Here is a 24746-nt window from a genome sequence, read left to right as displayed (position 1 = left end):
TGGGTGCATTCAGTTAAGAAAGAGTGTTTCAGTATCTTGCTTTGTGTTTGATTAATGTTTTAGCATCATTAACTAAAACTTCAGGATTCATTTAAATTCTTGTTTACTTAGCATGGTAATATTTAGTGATGCCCTAAAATTAATATATTTTAATTTTAAGATATTGTTATTTTTTTCAGTATTTTGACAAAAATCTCAGAAATCAAATGCTTCTTAGAAAAAGATGAAGATAAAGCTCTTCAAATTTTCTGAGGGCAGATGCCTTTAGAAGCGTAGAGAATGGTGCAGAAGTTAGGCTTCATCTCACAGCTACTCTGTGTTGTTTGTGTCATTGTTCTAAATGTTGTTATGTATGTGCCTTTCTTATGAGAAGCATATAATGACACACATCATCTGTCTGTTCTTAAATGGGCAGAAAAAGTGAATGAAATCATATATAAGCAGAATACAGCTTCTGCTTCCAAGAGATGATAAAGAGCAAAAGATCTTCTTCTTTTGAGGCTTTCCCCTAATTTTGGGTTTTTTGAAATAAAAAAATATATATTTCCAAGGCATTTTTTAGGGGGCAGTAATATGGAGCATATACATCAATATAAGCAAGGATTTAGATTGACCTCCTTAGGAAAGGTATCTATCAAATATATTAGGAGTTTGATAGTAGTAGATATTCACTGTGTTTTGGTTTCCTGCTTACCCTCATAATGTTTTTCTACATTTCTTAATCCATTAATAGGGATAGTCAATTATAGAATCTAAAGGGAATTGGATATTTCCACAGTACAGGTAAACATTTTTGACAGTCTGACATGAAGAATTATGACAAACAAATGAAAATTGTTATTTGTTTGAAACAAATTATTTGAATTGAAATGCCAAAGTCTTGGCTAATTTTTATCTATGATTAACTATTCCAGCTATAAGGGCTTAGATATTTTAAAGAATCATGTTGTGTTGACAGTGCTAATTATCCAGGTCATGATGTTATAGAAACTCAAAATAAAATATGTACACACTAGATATTCAAAAAAAGGTCTGTTGGAGAATATTTTCTTCCAAACTGAAGATAAAATCTCATATATAAACTGAGAAGAGTAAAATAAAAATTACATAATGTAATTTAAAATTTTTTGTACTTATAAATAGTATCTTATTTAAGAGAATCAAGCTTCCACATTACTTATTATAAAAGTACTTTTTATTTCCCAGACTAAATTGTCATCTTTAAGGCTTAAATAAACACACTCTTTCTTGTTTTTTCTGAGCTCTAGCTGGTTTGTTCAGTTTAACACTTCTAGCTGAAAACTCCTTTCCAGGCTGACTGATTCAAACTGGCTTCTCTCTGCTTCTTAATGAATTGTTCTGGTTGGAATTTGAGTCCTTCTCATTCTCTGGTCATTCTGTCTTTACCTACAACCTGTCTCTGTAAAAATATCCCTGTAAAACTGCTTCTTCTCCCTCTTCTCTCCTTCATTCTTCCCCAACCCCTCACCTCTGTCAGTCTGTCTATCATTCTCTCTTTGTCTCTCTGTTGCTTGATTTTCTGTGTTAAGGTTTTTAATTGGTTATTTTATTTACTTACATTTTAAATATTATCCTCCTTCCCAGTTTTGCCTCCATAAACTCCCTATCCACTCCCCTCCCCGTGCCTCTAAAAGGGTTCTTCCAAATCCACTCACACACTCTCAACTTACAACCCTGGCATTCACCTACACTGGGGAATTGAGGCTTCATAAGACCAAGGGCATCTTCTCCCATTGATGCCAGACAATGCCATCCTCTGCTACATATGCAGCTGGAGCCATGCATAGCTTCCCCCACCCCCAGTGTGTAAACTTTGGTTGTCAGTTTAGTCCCTGAGAATTTTGGGGGGATCTGGTTGGTTCTCTTATGGGTTGCACAACTTTTTAGTTCCTTCAGTCCTTCTCCTAACTCCTCTATTGGGGTCCCCCAGCACAGTACTATGATTGGCTTCAGGCATCTGCATCCGTATTGTTCAGGTTTTGACAGAACCTCTTATGGGACAGCTATACTAGGATCCTGACAGCAAGCTGTTCTTGGCATCATCAATAGTGACTAGGTTTGGTGTTTTCAGATGAGATGGATCTTCAGGTGGAACAGTCTCAGTATGGTCTTTTCTACAGTCTCTGAGCCAATTTTTTCCCCTGTATTTTCTTTTGAGAGGAACAATTCTGGAATCATATTTTTGAGAAGGGTGAGTGGCCCCATTCCTCAACTGGGGCCCTTGCCTATCCACTGGGTATGATCTCTAGAGTTTCTGTCACCCCTTTGTTGTGTATTTCAGTTAATGTCCTGCCTGTTGGGTCCTGGGAACCTCTTGGGTCCCTGGCACTGGAAATTTCTAATGGCTATACCTAGTTTCTTATCACCCACTTGTACACACCTTCTTTCAAATTTCTGACCTTTTCTACTTCTTCATCTCTTCCTTTATCTGAATCTGCCCCATTTTCTCTCCCTCCAAGATTCATTCCTTTCTCTACTTCACAAGATTATTTTCTTCCCCCTTTCGGGTATGACGGAAGCATCCACACTTTGATCTACCTTCTTCGTGAGCATCATGTGTGTTGTGAAATGTATCTTCAGTATTCTGGGCTTTTATTTTTGGCTAATATCAACTTATCAGTGAATACATTTGTGACTAGGTTACCTTACTGAGGATGATATTTTCAAATTCCATCCATTTGCCTGTAAATTTCATGAAATCATTGTTTTTAGTAGCTGACTAGTACTCCATTGTATAACTGTTCCACAGTTTCCTGTATCTATTACTCTTTTGAGAGACATCTGGGTTTTTTATATCTTCTCTACATAATAAATAAGACTGCTACAAACATAGTAGAGTATACATTTTTGCTATATGTTGGAGCATCTTTTGGGTATAGGCTCAGGAGTGGGATAGCTGGGTCCTAAGATAGAACTATTTTCAATTCTCTGGGGAACTACCAGGATGATTTCCAGAGATAGAATCTGCTTACAATCCCACCAAAAGTGGAAGAATATTCCTCTTTCTCCACATCCTTGCCAACATCTGCTGTCCCCTGAATTTTTGATCTTAGCCATTTTTTTTGGGTATGGGGTAGAATCTAAGGGTCCTGTTAATTTACATTTCTCTGATGACTAAGGAAGTTGAACTTTTCTTAAAGTGCTCCTCAGCCCCTTTAGATTTATCAGTTTCGACTTTTTTCTTTTAACTCTGTACCCCATTTTAATAGGGTTATTTCGTTATCAGGAGTTTTTTGTATATTTTGTTCTTCTTGAGTTGTTTGTATATTTTAGATATTATCGCTCTCTAGGATGTAAGGTTGGTAAAGATTTGTGGGTTCCTGTTTTATCCTATTGACAGTGTCAATTGTCCATTGCCTTACAGAAGCTTGCAATATTATGAGGTCACATTTGTCAATTATTGATCTTATAGCATGGGCCATTGGTGTTCTATACAGGAAATTTTCATCTGTGTTAGAGGTTCTTTCCCACTTTTTCTTCTAATAGTTTCAGTGTATCTGTTTTTATGTGGACGTCCTTGATTCATTTGGACTTGAGCTTTGTGCAAGATAGGAATGAATTGATTTGCATTCTTCTATATGCTGACTGCAAGCTGAACAAGCACTATTTACTGAAATTGCTTTCTGTCTTTCTTTTTTTTTTTCTTCTTCTTTTTTTTTTTTTAAATCTGAATGGTTTGGGTTTCTTTGTCAAAGATCATGTGACCATAGACGTGGGAGTTATTTATGTTTCTTCAGTTCTATTCTGTTTATCTACATGCCTGTCTCTGTATCAGTACTATGTAGTTTTTATCACTATTTCTCTGTAGTATAGTTTGAGGTCAGGGATTTTTTCCAGATGTTCTTTTATTGTTGAGAATGTTTTTCCCTATCCTGATTTTGTTGTTATTACAGATTAATTTGAGAATTGATCTTTTCATCTCTGTGAAGAGTTGACAGTGTTTTGTTTTGTTTTATGGAGATTACACTGAATCATTAGATCGCCTTTGTTAATAGGGCCATTTTTACTACATTAATCCTGCCAATCTATGAGCATGGGAGATCTTTCCATGTTTTGAGATCTTCTTCAATTTCCTTCTTCAGAGACTTGTAGTTCTTGTGATACAGATCTTTCCCTTTTTTTGTTTAGAGTTATACCAAATTCTTTTATGAATATTCTTGTGTCTCTTATGTATACTATCATATTATATTCAAATAGCGATATCTTGAATTCTTTATTTTCAATTTTTGTCCTTTTAATCTCCTTTTGCTACCTAATTGCTCTGGCTAGAAACTTGAGTACTATATTGAGTAAATATGGGAGAGTAGACAGTCTTGTCTTGTTTCTGATTTTAGTGGGATTGCTCCAAGTTTTTCTCCCTTTATTTTGATGTTGGCTGTTAATTTGATGTTCATTGCTTTTATTATGTTTAGGCATAAACCTTGAATAATTTTAACAAGAAAGAGTGTTGTATTTTTTCAAAGTTTTTTTCAGCATCTAATGAGATGATTACGCTGTTCTTCCCTCCCCCCTTGGAGTTTGTTTATATTTGTGGATTATGTTGATGGTTTTTCGCATATTGAACCATTCCTGCATCTGTACTATGAAGCCTACTTGGTTATAGTAAATGATCATTTCAATTGTTTTCTTGGTTGTGATTTCTGAAATTTTTATTGAGTATTTTTGCATCCGCATTTACAAGGAAAACTGGTCTGAAGTTCACTTTCTTTGTTGGGTCATTTTGTAGTTTATATATCAGTGTAACTGTGGCTTCATAGAACATATTCAATACTGTTTCTTCTGTTTTGATCATATGAAATGGTTTAAAAAGTGTTGGTATTATGTCTTCTTTGAAAGTTTGATAGAAGTTTGCACTAAAACCATCTGTTGCTCTTTTACCTTGCCTCTTTTTCTTGTGAGAGTTGCCTGTATCCTACCTCTGATTCATGCTATCCAACATTTCTCTGATTCATCACTTTGTGTGCTCCTTAATTGGATATCACTTTCACACATGGCTTTTTCCTTTTGTACACTACTTTACCTTCATTTCTTGGGACTAAAAGTTTGTACTAAGTGTGTGTCTGCATTCCATCCAGAGGGATTAAACGCATGTCATTTTAGCCATATCTCAGAGACCTAGAGGGTCTTTGGATGTGATCTGACATGACACTGCGCCAATATTGCTGGACTAAAACTTTTCTACAATTGGGTTAATATAATATAATATAATAAATATAATATAATATAATATAAAATACAATTGTGTTAATATACTCACTTGATAAAATTAAACCAACAAAACAAACAAACAAACAAACAAAAAACAACCCACTATAAATTCGAATACAGGGAACACTAAGTGGTTAAGATCACACATTTCTCTTGTAGAAAACCTGAGTTTTGTTCTTAGCAGTCACATTGGAAGGAACACGAACACCTGTAGCTCTATACATGTGGAATATGACACCTCTGACTTCTGTAGTCACCTGCACTCATATCTCCACATAGACATATACTTAAAATTAAAATAAATCTTTGAAAATCAGACAAACTTCATATAACTTTGCATATACACTCTTGTATGAACTATTTTCATCACCTTAACTCACTCTATAAAAACAAATGAAGTGGTGTAATATTAACAGGAAACTGAAAAACTCTTGTAGATTTTCAGAGGTATACATCCTAAAAAGTATTTCTTCCTTTTTTTAATGATTTCTTTGTTTTTATTTTTTTCTGATTTTATTAAATATATTTTATTTACATTTCAATGTTATCCCTTTCCCAGATTCCCCTCCATATCCTCTATCCTGTCACCCCTCTCCCTGCTTCTATGAGAGTGTTCACCTACTCACCTACCCCTCCCACCTCCCTGCCTTGACATTCTCCTATACTGAAGCATCAAGCCTTGGAAGGCCTTTCTACAGCAAGCCATTATTATGAACACTTTTACTCAAGCCAAGGGCAGCTGTAAAAAGAATCTGCAATCCCTTTTTACTCTTCCTTCTTAAGTGGGTGTGTTAAGAAAAGATGAAAAAAAAAAAGCCTAGGAGAGAATTGGAGGAGCCTCACCAGTTGGCATTATGCCAGAAGAGCACTTTACTGATTAAGTATTGAAGAACCAATGGACACCACCAGCAAGGGACAGCTGACTGCAAAGAGGGAAGAGAGTTCATTATAACTGTGACATTGTTATTGAAAAAGCAGCAACCATGGCAGACCATGCTTTTGCGCAATAAGAAGACATGGTGGTTAATGTGGAATGCAAGCACATCAGCATGAGGTTAGCAGAGTGGGCTTTAGGCTCATTCCCAAGGTCTAATGATAAAACTAAGTGGCATATGCTGACTTAGAAAATCAGCAGTGAAAATATCTTTAAATAGACAGAAAATATGTTTTTGAGATCTCCTTCTAAGGGATAAAACCATTACAGAAAGCATCATTGTCACAGTACAATTCAGAATTAAGTCTGCAGAAAAATCTATGAGAAAAAGACAGTGTGAGTGGGGAAGTTGTTTATAAAGTCACAGCCCCCTCTCCCCTTCTCCATACCTTTTTGGTATTCTGCATTTGATGAAAAACAAATAGCTTGTTATAGGGATTTCATCCATAGAAAGAAAAAAAATCAAGATAGGAAAGGCCACATAAAGGATCAGAAAGTGTCACCTCACACCTCAAGCTTCTACTTCCCATCAGGTGTCAGGATTCCCTCCTTCAAACCAGGGCAAGTCCCTAAGGGCTTTACCAAACTCCATTCATAGGAAGAAATCAGGTGCAGTCATTAACAGTTGTAGCCTTAAAACTTAGCCTGTGAAAAATATATTTGTTTTACGTATTTCAGGTAGCTTACATCCTTTATATATATTAAAGTGTTATATTTTTCTACTTAACAGAAAAGAGAGGAATTCATTACAAAATAGGATACAAATACGTACAGTACATCTAAGAAATCAGAGATTTCACTGATGGTTAAAATTATGGAAAATTTTAAAGATAGATATTTGTATCACTAAATTGTCTATTGTGAAAGTATAAACCAGTATTTATGATTATCCATTAAATATCAAATTCAGTTTAATATAAATCTCAGTTATGAAGGCTGAAATAATTATGGTTAAAAAATGAGTGGTATATGAAGGCTAACACTTCACTCACCCAACATTCTGAGACTCATAAAATGATGAGTGAACATTACTTAGAAACAATATGAGTTATATCACAACAACTCACGCATAGTAATTATGTCTTCTGGTCTAGACTGGTATGATTGAATTACTATATTCAATGCTAAAAAAATGCTACAACTAATATGTTGAGTAACAGATTCATTGTAGCAGGACAGAGGCTCATTCTTAGAATCACACATAAATGACTTTGCGAGATATTGTTTCCTTTAGGCAATATTCTCCTTGCTGAAGTTATCAAGGAGTGTCTTCTCTGCCAAGGTTAACTAACTCCCTAATAATGAGAGACAGCATGAGCCTAGGAGGTAAGGGTGTGTTTATGTCCATAGCAAAAACTGCTAAATGCTGTGATTGGGACAGCCCTTAAGGCTGTGGGGAAGAAATCTCAAGTATATATGAATTAAAAAATATATGAACAGGTTTCTCAACTATACAAAATATATAGATGCAATATAAATTATATGAAGGACTTCCCAGACCTAAAAGAGCAGAAGCAGTTGCACTATGAACCAGTTTGTCAGGAAGATACAAAGGCAAGCTGATCCCTCAGTTCAAAGTCAGTGTGGGAATTTAAGCCCAGGCATGATGGGATTGGTGAACTGAGAGCCAGATCTCACCCAGCTATCTTATTGTCTGTGTTTACCAAGGCAGGCAGTTCTCTGAATTTATTTGCCCTGTTAAGAAAAATGTACTTGCTGTTTTTTTCTAGGAGTCAAGGGGCTAAGGTCAAAAAATGTTGATTTGTGGGATAATCAAAAGGAAACCTGGGGTGGATGATTTAATTGGTATGTAAATAAAAGACTGGGAGCTCTGAGATGTCTGGTGATCTTCAGAAAGCTATCTGGATCAGAACACATGCTGTCAGCTTGTGATTTTGAGTTGTTTCTTTTGCCACTTCCAAACACTCCTTCTGCAGAGACCCTCCTCAACCTGAGGCTGGTACTTGTCAGGGAGATACTGAACATTCCTCTGTATCTAAAGATTCATTATTTGGAATCTTCTCAAGAATAAGGTTGAAGGGCATCCCTGTGCATTCATCAGATCCAGGGCACTCTTGAGGTTTTAGTTATGAGTAACCATATACATGTTATGAATGTGATAAATTATACCTTGTTTGAAATACTTTTGTTTGTTAATTATATATCAATTATATACAATTTTAATAATACTCCTATCGTATTACATTTAGATTAAAAACACTCACTGAGCTAGGAAGTCGGGTCAGCAGTGACTAGATCCTTTTATATCTGCGATGAACAGGGTTCACATTTCAGCATCTAGTAGCTGAAATCCATTCTCATTGAGATATACACATAAATCTGGATACATTTAAATATACTGTCCTAGTTTGCTTTCTGTTGCTAGGATAAAATTGATCAAAGCCAATATGAGGAATAATGGGCTTAATTTGGCTTATAGGTTACAGTACTTTGAGGGAGACTGAAGCCAGGATGTGATCTCAGGGTAATCCTGGATGAAAAGGTAGATATATTACATATGAACACTGCTGTCAGCTTTGCTTTTCATGACTTACACACACACACACACACACACACACACACACACACACACATGCACACACATACACACACACATGAAAATACCCTCAAAGATACACCCAGGGGTCAGAGGCCAATTTGACACAGGCAATACATTAGTTGATGCTGCTTTTCCTTGAATGATTCTAGCTTTTGTGTATCCAAATGACAAAGAATAACAAGCACTTAAATAAAGGCTTTGAAATGAACCCCTGCATTTCCCTTTGCTATCCCATTCTCACTAAGTCTTAAGCATCTATATTAATTTCATGCATGAAAAATAATCACCACATCCATTTCTCTAAGGTTCTCTTGGAAAAAGTATTCAATAAGCATGACTGTATATTTTGGAGGTCATATGGTACTTACATGTTTTTATCCATTGTTCCTGTTATCTGTGTGTAGAAGAAAAGCATTTTGATATGATTATTGCCATAGGAGGACACACTATACCTTCCTTATGATGAAGGCATTTGTTCTGACAGCTCCTCAGTAGACTGTCTTTACATCGCTATCATTAGCTAGTGGCTGTGCCCATATCTCATTTTCTTCTCCTAAGTGTGAGAAACGATGGTTAAAGAAAACTATAATTCAAGAACACAGAACACAGTTATGCTTCTTAGAAATACAATATCCTTTGTATCAAGTTGTGCTGTACAAACTGTTCACTTAAGAGTAAGTAAGAACATCTCTCCGATTATTTGACGATGTATTAAGTATAATGACTGAAATGGTAGCTCAGCTGTGATCAGATCACCCCATCTGAATGAGAAGAGATTGGCATGTATATAGATTTGGTTTGTGAACATTTTTTTCTGAGTTACTATCCATAAAGAATAAAGCAGAAACAGATTTTTTTCTGTTTTTTTTTTTTTTTTTGTCTTTTCTTTTTTAACCGATTATCAGTGTGTAAATCTTCATTGCTTACGTGTTAAGAGCCAATCTAAAGTGAATACTCTAGAACAAACATACCTCAGGCCAGGGATCCATACAACACACAACTATGTTTTTTGAGGAAGTGTGAAAATTTGTATAGTTGAAAAAAATAACAAACTTAACTTCTAATTTATAACACTAAATTTAAAAATGAAAATTGTGGAATCAACTTTACTTTTTATGCATCTATGACTGGGGAGTATTTAGAGTATGTGTATTTCCTATTTTTGCTGCTTGAAAAATAAAATATTATATACAGTAACAGTTTGAAATCCCCATATAATTTTAGAATCAGCCTTCTGAAAAAATATTGGGGCACTTGTACAGAGACAATGTGCATAAAATGAAAAAAAGAGTTATGACATAATCTGTCAAAGTTGAAAAATATACAAACAGAGTTCAAAGCATCAAGTCAGTTCTATATGGTTTCTATCTACATATATTTTTTGTGCTTTTATGTAAAAATTATATACATGGAGTTTCAGTTAAAAGAGCTTCAATTTTATTCCAAGAACAATACAGGAAACTATTTTATAAGAATCTTATTATAAGATATGGAAATCTCTTGAGAAGCTCTGTCAGAGCATTACTGATACAGATTAAGATGCTTGCAGCTAACTCTCAAATTAGACATGGGGACCCAGTGGAAGAGTTAGAGAAAGGACTGTTGAAGGAGATGAATTGGTTTGTATCCCTATCCGAAGTACAACAATATCAACCAAGAAGATACCCCAGAGCTCCCAGGGACTAAACCACCAACCAAAGTGTACACATGGAGGGAACCCATGATTCCACCCACATTTATAGCAGAGCATGGAATTGGCTGGCATCAATTGTCTTTGAAGACTCATTTCTCCAGTGCAGGGGAAGGCCTAGATGTTGAGGTGAGAGTGGATGGGTAGGAGGGGAAGCATCCTCATCAAAGCAGAGGGAGGGGATGGCAGAGGGGGAACCAGAAAAGGGGATAACATTTGAAATGTAAATACATAAGCTATCCAATTAAAAAAAAAGAATCTAAATAAATATCCTCAGCATCTAGTTATATTTTTCTGTGGTAGGAATTAGAACTAGAGAAATTCTAATGAAGAAGAGGGTGATGAAAGAGAAGTAAGCCAAAATGTTAGAACCAACACAAAGTTTATGTATATTTATAGAGGAAGAATGATAAAACAAATGAATGAAGGAATGAACATTAGAAGCAGAGGCAATTACCTAAGAAAGGAGAAAATCTTCAATGGAAATCTTTCTATATTTTCCTCATGGGCCAAGGTATAAGTTTATAATTTTAGTAAACTAAGGCTGGAAAAATATCAGGTTCCACAATGGAGGTGAGCCAGATCTGAGGTCCTCAGTGCATCTTAGTCTGGCAGAGCTGAAAGCAGCAGGGATGGGAGTTGTAGTATAACAGCCAGATAGGCAAAGCCATTTCGGTTATCCTTAAGGGATCCAGGAGTCTGAGGGGGTCATCTGATTGTTAGGCAGCCCTTAAGCCCTGCCCATTGCGGACTTGCAGAATGTTCTATTGGTCATCCACTGCTTTTCCTGTAAAAAGCTGTCCAGTGAAAATGCTTCTGGAGCTAGAGAGGTCAACAGATCTAGGAATGATGGGGGGAGGGAAGACATTAATATCTAATATATACAAAGAACTCAAGAAGTCAAACTCCAGAGAATCAAATAGTCCTATTAAAAAATGGAATACAGAGTTAAACAAAGAATTTTCAACTGATGATTACTGAATGGTTGAGAAGCACATAAAGAAATGTTCTACATTCCTAGTCATCAGGGAAATACAAATCAAAGCAATAGTGAGATTCCACCTCATACCAGTTAGAATGGCTAAATTAAAAACTTAGAGGACAGCAGATGCTGACAATGATGTAGAGAAAGAAGAACACTCCTCCACTGTTGGTGAGATTGTAAGCTGGTACAACCACTGTGGAAATCAGTCTGGTGGATTCTCAGAAAACTGGACATAGATCCAGGTATAACACTCCTGAGCATATACCAAAAGATGTTCCAACATATAACAAGGACACATGCTCCATCACATTCATAGCAGCCTTATTTATAATAGCCAGAACCTGGGAAGAACCAAGATGCCCTTCCACAGAGAAATAGATACAGAAATTTTGGTACATCTACACAATGGAGTACTACCCACCTACTACAAACAATAATTTTATGAAATTTACAGGCAAATGGATGGAACTAGAAGTTATCATCCTGAGTGAGGTAACCTAGGCACGAAAGAACACAAATGGTATGCACTCACTGATAACTTGATACTAGCTCCAAAATGCTCAGAATACCCAAGAAACAATTCATAGACCTTATAAAGCTCAAAAAGAAGGAAGGTCAGAAAGTGGACACCTCAGTCCATCTTAGAAGGGAGAAGAGAAAACTCATGGAAGGAGCTAATGGACAAATAGAGGAGCAGAGATTGGAGAAATGATTGATCATTCTGGGACTGCCTCACGTGGGAATCCATCCCATATGTAGCCACTAAACCCAAGCACTATTGCTGATGTCTAGTAGTGCTTACTGGCAGGAATCTGATACAGATACCTCCTCAGATGTCCTGCCAGAGTCATACTGATTTAGAAGAGGATGCTTGTAGTTAACTATTGGAGTGAACAGATGGACCCCAATGAAGGAGCTAGAGAAAGGACTGAAGGAACTGAAAGTGTCTGCAACCCTATGGGAAGAACAAAACTATTGCCTAACCAAACTCACCACAGCTCCCAGATCCATTCTCTCTAAGCTTCTCTTGGAAAAAGTTTTCAATAAACATGACTGTATATTTGGGAGGTCATCCCATTTCACACTATTAACGATACTCTGTTATGCTTGCAGACAGAAACATACTGTCCTCTAAAAGGCTCCACCCGGCAGCTGATTTAGACAGATACACACACCCACAGTCAAGCAGTGGATGGAGGTTGGAAACTCTTATGGAAGTATAGAATGATCACGGCCTAGAAGGCAATTGGCACTCCATGGGAACACCAACAGAGTCAACTAACCGGGACCTAGGGGCTTTCAGAATATGAACCACAAACCAAAGAGCACAAATAGGCTGGTCCTAGACCTTCCTGCTCACATGTCGCATATGTGGGTCCTTCATGTCGGTCCTGAACAAGTGGAGCTGGAGCTGTCCCAAGAGCTGTTGCCTGCATGTGGGATGTGTTCTTCTGCCTGGGTTGCCTGGTCTGGCCTCAATGGCAGAGGAAGTGCCTACCCTAGCAGAGACTTGGAGTGCCAGGGTCAGGAGATATCCAGTGGTGCTCCCATCCACCCAGAAGAGAAGGGGATGAAAGAAAGGGAAGGAGTGCGGGAAAGGGAATGTGGGAGGGATGAAGTGAGCAAATATGTAAAAAAAAAAAAAAAAATTAAAGTTAAAAAAATGGTTGACAAGCTCATCAATGAAAACTTTTCAGACATGCACTTCGAAACTGTTGACCTAGTAGTTTCCATGCTGTAAAACCCAGTTTACATTTAATTTTCTGGATTTTTGCTTTATAAAGCTGTAATAAAATACATACCTTAATATACATTTCTCAGGTTATTTTTTTTGCAGCCATGCACTCTTTCCTGATTCTATCCCATTTTATACTCATGAATATACTTATATATTTTAAAATAATTTCTCTTCTTCATTAAAAAAATTTTATTATTTTATGTGTATGAGTGTGTTACTAATGTGTATCTCAGTGTGCTCTGAGCATGTGTGGTGCCTGCACAAGGCAAAGCGGGTGCTGGATCCCTTGGAATGGAGTGATAGATGATTTGAACATTTTGACTGTTAGGAATCCACCCTCTAGAAGAACAATCACTGATTGTTCTTAATCCCTGATCCAGCTGTCCACCCTCCTCCAAAAATAATATCTTACATTCAGGATTTTGTTTTAAAGGCACATCGTTCCTATCATTGCATCGTGTTCTTACAAACTATCACCGTGTTCATACACTTCTATGCATTGACATTTAGGTACATATGGACCCCCCAAAATGTCAGTTTGAGAATAAAGGATTTGGATATTTTTTCATGTTTATTTTATTTCATTTTTACACTCAGGATTTTATTTCCCTCACTGTTTCCCCTACTATTCCATATCCCATACTTCCTCTCCCCTGCCCCTTGTCTCTATGGGATTGTCTATGCCCAACCAACCCCTCCAGACCTCTAAACCCCCGGGGCCTCCAGTCTCTTGAGCATTAGGTATATCTTCTCTGACTGATCCCAGATTAAGAGTCCTCTGCTGTATATGTGTTGGGAGACTCATATCAGCTGGTCTATGATGCCTGATTGGTGGTCCTGTGTTTGACAGATATCAGGAGTCCAGGTTAATTGAGATTGCCGGTCCTCCTTCAGGGTCATCCTCTTCAGCTTCCTCCAGGTACACTCTAACTCAAACACAGGGGTCAGCAGCTTCTTTTGGTAGGTTGGGTGCCAATATCTGCATCTGACTCTTTCAGCTGCTCTTTATTTCTGAAGACAGTCCCTTTTGGTGAGTGCTTCATAGCTTCAGTAATAGTATCAGGCCTTACAGTCTCCCACTTTGGACCGTTTTGTTTGGGGGGGGGCTTCTTTTCCTCAGTCTCTTTTCTGTTTCCATCCCTATAGGTTTTAAAGATAGGAACATTATTATAGAGATATAAACAAAAACTTTGAGAGTTTTGACTATGGGATAGGAACCCCATCCCTTACTTGATTCCCCGTCTTTCTGCTGGAGGTGTACTCTACAAGTTCCCTCTTCCCACTGTAGAGTATTACACCTATGGTCCCCGCTTTGAGTCCTGCTGGTCTCTTACCACCCAAGTCTCTGGTACATTCTGGAAGGTCCTCCCAACAACCTATCTCCTGAAGTCACCTGCTTCCATTCTTTCATCAGGCCCTTGGGGCTTCAGTTCTTTTTTCTCACCCAATACCAAATCATCTTCCCTTCACCCCATCCCCTTTTCTACCCAGATCCCTCTCCTCTTTTGTAGTTGCTTTCTTCTCTGTCCCAACTGAGACTGAGACATCCTCACTTGGGCCCTATAGCTTGTTGAACTTTTTAAGTTTTGTGGAAAGTACCTTGGGTATTGTGTGGTTTTTATTTTTCTTTCTTTCATTTTTTTTGTCTAATATCCACATATTAGTGACTACATACTGTGCATGCACTTTTGAGTATGAGTTACCTCACTTGGGATGAAATTTTCTATTTTCATCCATTTGTTTGCAAATCTCAGGATGTCCATGTTCTTATGGTTGAGTGTAGATGTGTAGATGAACCAAATTTTCTGTATCCATTCTTCTGTCATGGGACTTCTAGGTTGTTTTCAGCATATGGCTATCACAAATAAGGCACCTATAAACACAGTGAAACATGTGCCCCTGTGGCATTGTGGGGAACCGTTTGGGTATATTGCAAGAGTAGTATTTCTGGGCCTTTAGGTAAATCTATTCCCAATTTTCTAAGGAACTTCCAAATTGATTTCCAGAGTGGTTGTACAAGTTTGCAATCCCACAAACAATGGAGGAGTGTTCCTCTTTCTTCACACCCTTGCTAACCTGTGGTTTTGATCTTAGACATTCTGATTGGTGTAAGGTAGAAGCTCAGTGTTGTTTCTGTTTGCATTTCTCTGATTACTAAATGTTTTATTTCAACATTTCTTTACGTGATTCTCAGCAATTCAAGATTTCTCTGTTGTGAGTTTTCAGTTTAGTTTATACCCCATTTTTGATTATGTTGTTTGGTGTTTTGGTGGTTAGCTTCTTGAGTTCTTTGTATATTTTGGTTATTAGCCCACTATCAGATGTGGGGTTAATGAATCTTTTTTCCCAGTTTGTAGTTTGCCAATTTGTCTTATTGATTATCTCATTTGCCTTACAGAAGCTTTCTAGGTTTATGAGTTCCCATTTATCTATTCTTAATCTTAAAGCATGACACCCTAATCAGACAAAGCCCAAGGCCAGATGGGGTTAGTTAAGAATTCTACCAGAACTTCAAAGAAGACCTGATACCAATATTCCTCAAACTATTCTATAAAATAGAAACAGAAGGAACATTACCTAATATATTCTATGAAGGCACAATTACTCTGTAACCAAGGAAGACAACTTCAAAACAATGATGCTTATAAATATGAATGCAAAAATACTCAATAAAATGCCTGCTACCTGAATCCAAGAATACAACAAAGCCATCATTCACCATGATCAAGGAGGCTTCATCCCAGTTATGCAAATTGATTCAATATATGAAAATTCATTAACATGATCTATTACAAAAACAAACTCAAAGGAAAAAAATCACATCATCATCTCCCTAGATTCTGAAAAAAAATTTGACGAAATGGAACACCCCTTCATGTAAAAGTATTAAAGAGATTAGGAATTTAAAACCCATACCTAAATACAATAAAAGTAATTTACTGAAAACAAATAGCCAATATCAAATTAAATGAAAGCAATCACATAAAATAAGGCAAAAGACAAAGATGTCCACTCTCCCCATATCTATTCAATATAGTACTCAAAGTGCTAGCTAGAAAAATAAGACAACAAAAGGAGATCAAGGGAATACACACTGGCAAAAGAAGAATAATAAAGGTGTCACTATTTGCAGATGATATGATAGTATGCATGAGTAACTCCCAAAAATCTGCCAGAGAGCTTCTTCAGCTGATAAACAACTTCAACAAAGTGTATTTATATGTAAAATTAGCTAAAATAAATCAGTTGTTTTCCTTTATACAAATGATAAGCAGGATGAAAAAGAAATTAGGAAAACAACTCCCTTCACAATAGCCATAAATAATATAAAATATCTTGGTGTAACACTAACCAAACCATTGAAAGATCATAAAGCAATTCCTTCAAGTCTCTGAAGAAAGAAATCAAATGTATCAGAAAATGGAGAGTCCTCTTATACTCATGGACTGGCAAAATAAACATAGCCATCATATCAAAGGCAATCTACAGATTCAATGCAATCCCCATTGAAATACAAACACAATTCTTCAAAGACATGGAAATAGCAATGCTCAAATTCATTTGGAAAGGCCAAAAATCCAGAATAGCAAAAACAACTCTCAACAATAAAAGAATGGCAGGTGGAATTACCATCCCTGACTTCAAGTTCTACTACAGAGCATGGTATTGGTACAGGGACAGATAAGTTATCAGTGGAATAGAACAGAAGACCCAGAAGTAAAACCACACACTTATGCACACTTGATCTTTGACAAAGAAGCCAAAAATATACAATGAAAAAAAGAAAGCATCTTCAGTAAATGGTGTTGGTCAAACTGGTTGTTTATATGTAGAAAAATGAAAATAGAGCCTTATTTATCATCTTGCACAGTGCTCAAGTTCAAGTGGATAAAGGAACTGAACATAAACCAGATACACTAAATCTAGTAGAAAAAAAAAGTGAAAAAGAGGCTTAAACTCATTGGCACAGGGAAAAATATCCTAAACAGAACTCCAATGACTGAGATCAAGAATAAATAAATGGGATTCAGATATTTTTATCTAAGTTTGTATGGCCAATCTTTTTTCCATTAACTAGTATATGTAATTTGAATGTCACATATTTATAAAATAGTATAAGTGAATAATTTATAAAGGATCTAAGCAAATATTAACACATTTATTAATTAATTAGTTATTACTTATTTCTTAATTAGTTATTTTCATTAGGAAACACACAGTTTACGAAACATCCACTATAAATTACTCAAATTACAATGTATTCAAGAAAATCTTAATTGTTTTATGGTTGAACAAAATTGAACAGAAGTAAGGAATGAGGTATATTTATTTAGCTGCATGAGTTCATAAAATATTGGAATAGACATTTTACAACATATCTCAAGATCCATAAAATATTCATTAAAAGTATGATGATATTTAAGTCCTAGATATTTTTATCTAATTTTCAAATATGAAATTAGAATATTTTAATTTTTTTGAAATTTTTTATTTGAAGTCTAGTGAGAAATGTAAAAAGAAAATAATTTTAGGGTTGATTATATTTCTTAATTAAATGAACTTGATTTTAACTGATACATAAAACATAATTTTATATATTTATGGGTCACTTTGTACATTTTGTAAAATATGTGTAAAGGGCTTAAACATATGTAGCTCTTCATACCTTGGTAATTTATTAATTATGATTCATTGAAATATCTATTATCTTAACTTGTAAAGCATATCATTACTGTCTATAGCAACCCTAGTGTGCGACAGCACATTGGAGTTTATTGTTCCCATATACCTGTAATTAGGGGTCGATTTTGTATTCTTTTCTCATTATTCTTTCTTAGCCTGTAATATCCATTATTTTAAACTCTGAGACAAGAAGTTTTTATGGTCTAGATATGAACAACACAGACAAGAGAATGCAGTTCTTGGCTTTCTCTATTGGGTCTATTTCAATTAAAATAATAATTTGCAGTTTTACCTGTAACTGCAAATAACATGGTTTTATTCTTTACCAAGGTCCAGTATTATACTGACAAAAATAAAAGTTCCAATGACATTTCCTTCATCCACTTTTTAATGGTCACATTGGTGGTTTTGATCTCTTGGCTATAGTTACTGAAATTACATTGCACATGTGACTGTAGATATCCCTTTAATTTACATAATTTCTTTTAGGTAAATACTTAATAATGAGATAACTAGACCATAATCTATTTTTGTTTATAACTTTTGAAGATTTTAATAATGATGTCAATAATTGCCATTCTGTTTCCTTTTGTAGCAATACTGCAGATAGATCTCTCTTTCCTCATACCTTTATTAGTACTATTAGTTTTTCATCTTTGGGTAGCCATTCATACTGAAGTGAGTTGATGGCTTACTGTAGTTCTGATCTGGATTTGTCTAAAAAGGGATGATCACTTTTTCAAATGCCTGTTGACTGTGTGACTATTATTTTGAGAAATTTGTGAACTCTCTATGTGGATATGGTACTTTAATTTACTTTTTACCTGACTTTCATATTCATTTTGATTGAGTTTCATTAATACTACATATTTCTATGTCCACATACCTGTGTTCCCGAGGTAAGACTGTATAATTTTTCACTTGTTATAATTTTTGGCATAGCAAATTGTAAATATTAGGTGTGAAACGGAAATTGAATTATTTATATTCTCTCTGAAGTTTAATAGCATTTTCTCATTTATTATGCTATTGGATTAATATTTAGCTTTGTAAATGTTCATTGGATGTTCAAATTTTCCAGTTTTCATATATATTTATAAAGTTGTGCTGATTACATAGGTTGTTGAAGCCTGCATTGTGTTGAACACAGGAATTAAAGACTTTGATTTGCCACTAAAAAAGTGGCTTCTATACTGACAAAGAGCACTGCTGACATAGTCACAAGTATGGCTTTTTATCTGAAAATAATTAAGAAGTAACTTGAAAGGATTTGAATGAATGTATAAAAGGGGGAGGAGAGTCACTGGATACAAGAAGGAAGGGTGGATACCATCAATAGAGAGTAAATACAGGGATAGACACATCAGAGTGAGCACTTAATGTGAAGAACTGTATGTGTTAAAATCATGGGAGTAATCACTGCAAAAAAGAAATTAATAGACTTTTAGATGAAATATAGGAAATTGAAATGGTTTTTCAGAGGTATAATTTATTCCATGTAAATAGAAGAACATTTTAAATAAAAGTTATATTGATGAGAGTATTATAAAAATCAACTATGCCCACAGTTGAGGCTACAGTTTCTGGTTTTACAACATGAATATATTTATGTGTCACAAGAAGGGCCTATCTACCAAGTCATACTTAAAAATTAGTGCCAGAAGAGAACCAAGTTTTCCAATTTTTGCCTTTCAATGAAATCCTGGAAAAGGTATGTAACACCAAGTCTCATTTCCACATGAGTTACATGGAGTAAATATGCCTTTTGTGATTTTAAAGTGTCAGTTACCAGGAAGCTAATTCTCTAACTTATAAAAGAAGTATATAACTGTGTACCATTCAGCTGAGTATTTAATGTCGAGATTTAGTGTCCCTCACAGTTAGAGAAATTACATACATAGCATGAGAATTGCTCTCAGGTGTCATTCCTTAACTAAGATGCAGCCAAAGGTGCTGTGTTCTAAAAAATTCTGTGATGCAGTGTATAAACACTTGATATTTGGATCCTAGAATTCAAACATACAACTATCATTATTAATAAGATTAAGATTAGTCATTGGTAAAACTTGGTGATCATTTCGGACCTTAAACTTACTTATAGATTTTATCATGGATCTCTTAAAAAATCCTATTAACATATATTTTGTTGGTTCATCTAAATCCTACCCATTTCTTGGTTCTATATTTTCATTACAAGGTTTCCTGTTGTAACTATGATCTTTCACACATTGCAGTGGGAATTAGAAGTCCCTCATCTCATTCGTTAATTTACTTAGCAATCCTTGAAGTATTTGACATTGCATTAGATCAAAGGAAGCAGGGAGAACTCTGACTGTGAATGCATTCCATTGAAAGTGTCCAGTGAAGGAGGGGTATATACATCAATAAGTGATTTGTATTTGTGTCATTGGAAAAACATGATCATAGAAATAATCAATAATGTGGGCATTTCAAACATTTTGAGAGTGGAAACAGTTCAGAGAGAATCAGAGTATGGGTCGATTAAATAGAGCCCACTTACATGACACTTTTAGATATTCAATAACTGTTTATTAATTCAAATTCAATCACCACCCTCCTTTCTCAATTGTCTGGGGAATGCAAAGTAGCTTATTTTCATTTTCTTCCATTATGATTCAGAACAGAGGACAAATTATACATGCCAGGGCCCCTGACTGTGTTGAACCAGCTCTGCTAATCAGATATGGCTATGGTCCAAACACATTCACTTGACATTTACCCCGCAGGCCTCTACCTCTCACCATTTTCCGTGAATGACATTCAGCAAGTAACTGGGCATTCAATTTCTGAGCTTACACTATTGTTAAAGGTGGCTACATGAAAAAAAAATACATTGAAATAATGTTTTTTAAAAATTATATTTTACTGGAATTATAATAATTTTTAAGAAAAAAAGTTCTCTTTTTTTCAGGCAAGTTGCCCTTTTCACTTTTATACTTAAATTTACTAATGAAGACTGATCCATTTATCCATTAGAAATGCACCTGAAGGCTATTAAATAATTGGAACATCCAATGTACCCAATGAATAATAGATGCAGTATTGACTATGGTTAATGTTCTCCTCCAGGATATGGGAAAACACTCAATTATTAATTTTTAAATGACATTCAAGAAACAAACAGTGTTTAAGTTTAACCAGTGAAACTTAAAATGATCTACTATTAAAAGATTCATCCTACATGTTGGCTCATTCTAGTCTCAGCACTTGTGTGGCCGAAGCAGGAGGATTTTCAAGAGTTCTAGGCCAACATGCCTGGAAAGCAAACTATAATCACAAAACAAATAAACACCAAAACAAGATGAATATAATATTTTTTAATTTATCTCTTGAGCATTTTCTTCAACAATTGCTATTTCCTTTCTTTTTTAAACTTAAACAACTTTATTTAGCAAAAACAAAGATAAATGTACAGATTTTAAAAGCATTTTTGCATAAAAGTATACGAATACACTTTTGTAAGTACTTGATTTTTTTTTTTAAGGTTTAGTAGTATGCCTTAAAATCTTACTAGCTACAATGAGCATAAAGTACATGTAAAACAAGATGTAACCTGGAAATAGTCAAAGTTTTTTTGGTGTGTAAAGATTAAGCAAAATGACTTTTTTGGCTTTTTTTTTTTTTTTTTGAACTTCATATAGTCTGTGAGTTGTTTCTGAGGTGTTCAGATCTTTCTGGGTTTTTATCCAATTATCAGTGACTGCATATTATGTCTGTTCTTTTTGTGACTAGTTTATCTCACTCAGGATGATATTCTCTAGATGCATCCATTTTCTTAAGAATTTCATAAGGTTATTGTTTCTGATAGTTGAGTAGTACTGCATTGTATAAATGTACCACAATTTTGTATCCACTCATCTACTGAAGGACATCTGGGTTCTTTCCAGCATCTGGCTATTGATCTTCCTCGATTTCCTTCTTTAGAGATTTGAAATTTCTTGTCATACCCTTCACTTGCTTAGTTAGAGTCACACCAAGGTATTTCATATTGTTTTTGACTATTGTGAAGGGTATTTTTTCTCTAATTTATTTCTCCACATGTTTGTCCTTTGAGTAGAGGAAGGCTATGATTTGTTTGTGTTAATTTTATATCCAGCTACTTTGTTGAACTTGTTTTTCAGCTTCGCAAGTTCTCTGCTGAAATTTTTGTAGTCACATAACTATACTATCATGTCATCTGCAAACAGTGATGTTTTTATTTCTTCTTTTCCAATTTGTATCTCTCTGATTTCGTTTTGCTGTCTAATTGCTCTGGCCAGGACTTCCAGTACTCTGTTGAATAGGTAGGGGGAAAATGTGCAGCATTGTCTAGTCCCTGATTTTAGTGGGATTGCTTCAAGTTTCTCATTGTTAAGTTTGATATTGGCTATTGGTTTGCTGTATATTGCTTTTATTATGTTTAGGTATGGGCCTTGGATTCCTGTACTTTCCAAGACTTTTAATATGAAGGGGTGTGGAATTTTGTCAAATGCTTTCTCAGCATATAGTGAGATGACCATTTGTTTTTTTTTTTCTTTGAGTTTCTTTATATGGTGGATTACATTGATGAATTTCTATATATTAAACCATCCCTGCATCCCAGTGATGAAGCCTACTTGATCATGGTGAATGATTGTTTTGATGTGTTCTTGGATTTGGTTTGCAACTGTTTTGTTGTGTGTTTTTCCATCAATGATCATAAGTGAAATTGGTCTGAAGTTCTCTTTCCTTGTAGGGTCTTTGTGTGGTTTAGGAAGGAGGGTTATTGTGCCCTTGAAAAATGAGTAAGTTCATGTTCCATCTAATTTTTTTTTTTTTGTGGAATAGTTTGGAGAGTATTGGTATTAAGTCATCAATTAATGTCTGACAGAATTCTGCCCTGAACCCATCTGGACCTGGGATGCAGATAATCATCATTCTGGGATTTATCTTATAAAGCAGGCCTTAAATGAAATCAGATTTTCATTTGCTACTTCCTGAAACTTTGTTTCATCACTACTGGGTTTGAAGCTTTGTTGATATAAATCTTTCCCATATGGTAGGGAACTTCCCAGTGACATGAACACTGGATTACAGCTCTAGCTAAGTTCCAACTAAATTTTTTTGTGTTAGTTTTCTAGGTGTTGTTTTTAGCAGTAGACCCTAACTGTCTGTTTGTTGAGACCTTTTAACAGCCCTGAAAACTGCCTGGGGTTCTTTGGGTGTTTCTATGGAACCCCTTTGGCCATCAATTCAATTCAGATATAACTAACTTTTAGTATAGAAAATTCATTTGGAGATAAGTGATATCTAATTGAGGCTCTCTCTCCTTTGCCATTTATCTAATTTCACTTAGTTTACTTTCATATATATGCACATAGATGTATGTACATTTCTAATGTATTAGGTTTCCACATGATCTCTCAAATGGCCCTTAGTTGTATCTGTTCCTACTTTCTTCTCTTGCTGCCCTCTTCACTTCCTCTCTCTGTTTTAATCTCTCATTTCAGTCCTTCCATACCAGTCTATCTTTAAGTATTTATTTCATTCCCCATTCCAAAGAAGATCCATTTTTCTCCCTTACTCCCTTTCTTCCTACCTAATCTCTATAATTATATGAACTGTAGCTTGCTTATGAATGAATTAATTTCTATTATCCACATGTTTTCAGATACATACCATGTGTGTCTTTCTGTGTCTGAGTTACATCTTTCAGGATGAATTTTTCCTAGCTCCACCCATTTACCTGTGAATCTCATAAATTTCTAGCAGTTAAGTAATATTTTGTTGTATAAATGAAATATTATCTTTATCTATTCATTTATTCATGAACACCCAATTTGTTTCAAATTTTTGGCTATTATAAATAGAGCAAAATATGAAGGTAAATGTCTCTGTAGTAGAATAAAGTATAATATAATTTATATTCTGTGAGTGTAATACTTGGTTCTTGAGGTAAGTCCCATCTTCCCAAGGAAATACCACACTGAATTCTGTAGTAGCTGTAAAAAATGAATATCCCATAACTCACATGCTTACCAGCATGGGCTAACTTTTGTTTTATTAATCTAAGTCATTCATATTGGTGTAATAAGAAATCTTAAAGTAGTTTTAACTTGCATTTAATGTCTAAGTGTGCTGAATATTTTAAATTCTTGACTACGTGAACATTTCTCTGCATTTATGTCCTCTTTTGAAAAGTCTCTTTTCAGGTCTGTATTCCACTTTTTTTGAGCCATTTGTTTCAATGGAGGTTTTTGTGCATAGTGATGAGTATTGATCTATTAGTCTTCTTCATATAGCAATGGAGTTTGACCAGCACCATTTGTTGAAGATTCTGTACACACACACACATAAGTATATGTGTGTGTGCATGTATGTGTTTGTGTATTTCTGTTTTTTATAGAAATTCAGGTGTTCATATGTGTGTGTTTACTCCTGGATCTTCAATTCTACAGTATTGATTATCTGATTATTGTATATGTGTGTTTTGTTTTGATTTGATTTTTAAATTTTATTTACATTTTTTACACTCCAGATCTTTATCCTCCTCCTGGTCTACCTGCTGACTGTTCTACATCCCATATATCCCCACAACCCCTGTTTCCACAAGAATGGCCCCATCCCTGTACCCTGCATCCCCACCAGACCTCCCCACTGCCTAGGACCTCCAGTCTCTTGAGAGTTAGATGCATTTTCTCTGACTGAACCCAAACCCAACAGTCCTCTGCTATATATGTATTAGAGACCTCATATCAGCAGGTACATGCTGCCTGATTGGTAACAGTTGTCTGAGAGATCTTAGGAGTCCAGGTTAATCAAGACTGTTGGTCCTCCTACGGGGTGGAGCCTCTCCTCAGCTTCTTTCATCTTTTCCCTGTTTCAACCACAGGGATCAGCAGCTTTTGTCCATTCGTTGGGTACAAATATTTGCCGCTGTTTCAGCTG

The sequence above is a fragment of the Micromys minutus genome, assembly GCF_963924665.1.
Source record: "Micromys minutus genome assembly, chromosome: 4".
NCBI lineage: Eukaryota > Metazoa > Chordata > Mammalia > Rodentia > Muridae > Micromys > Micromys minutus.
The sequence above is the reverse complement of the archived record's forward strand: the minus strand, read 5'-3'. Positions refer to the sequence as shown.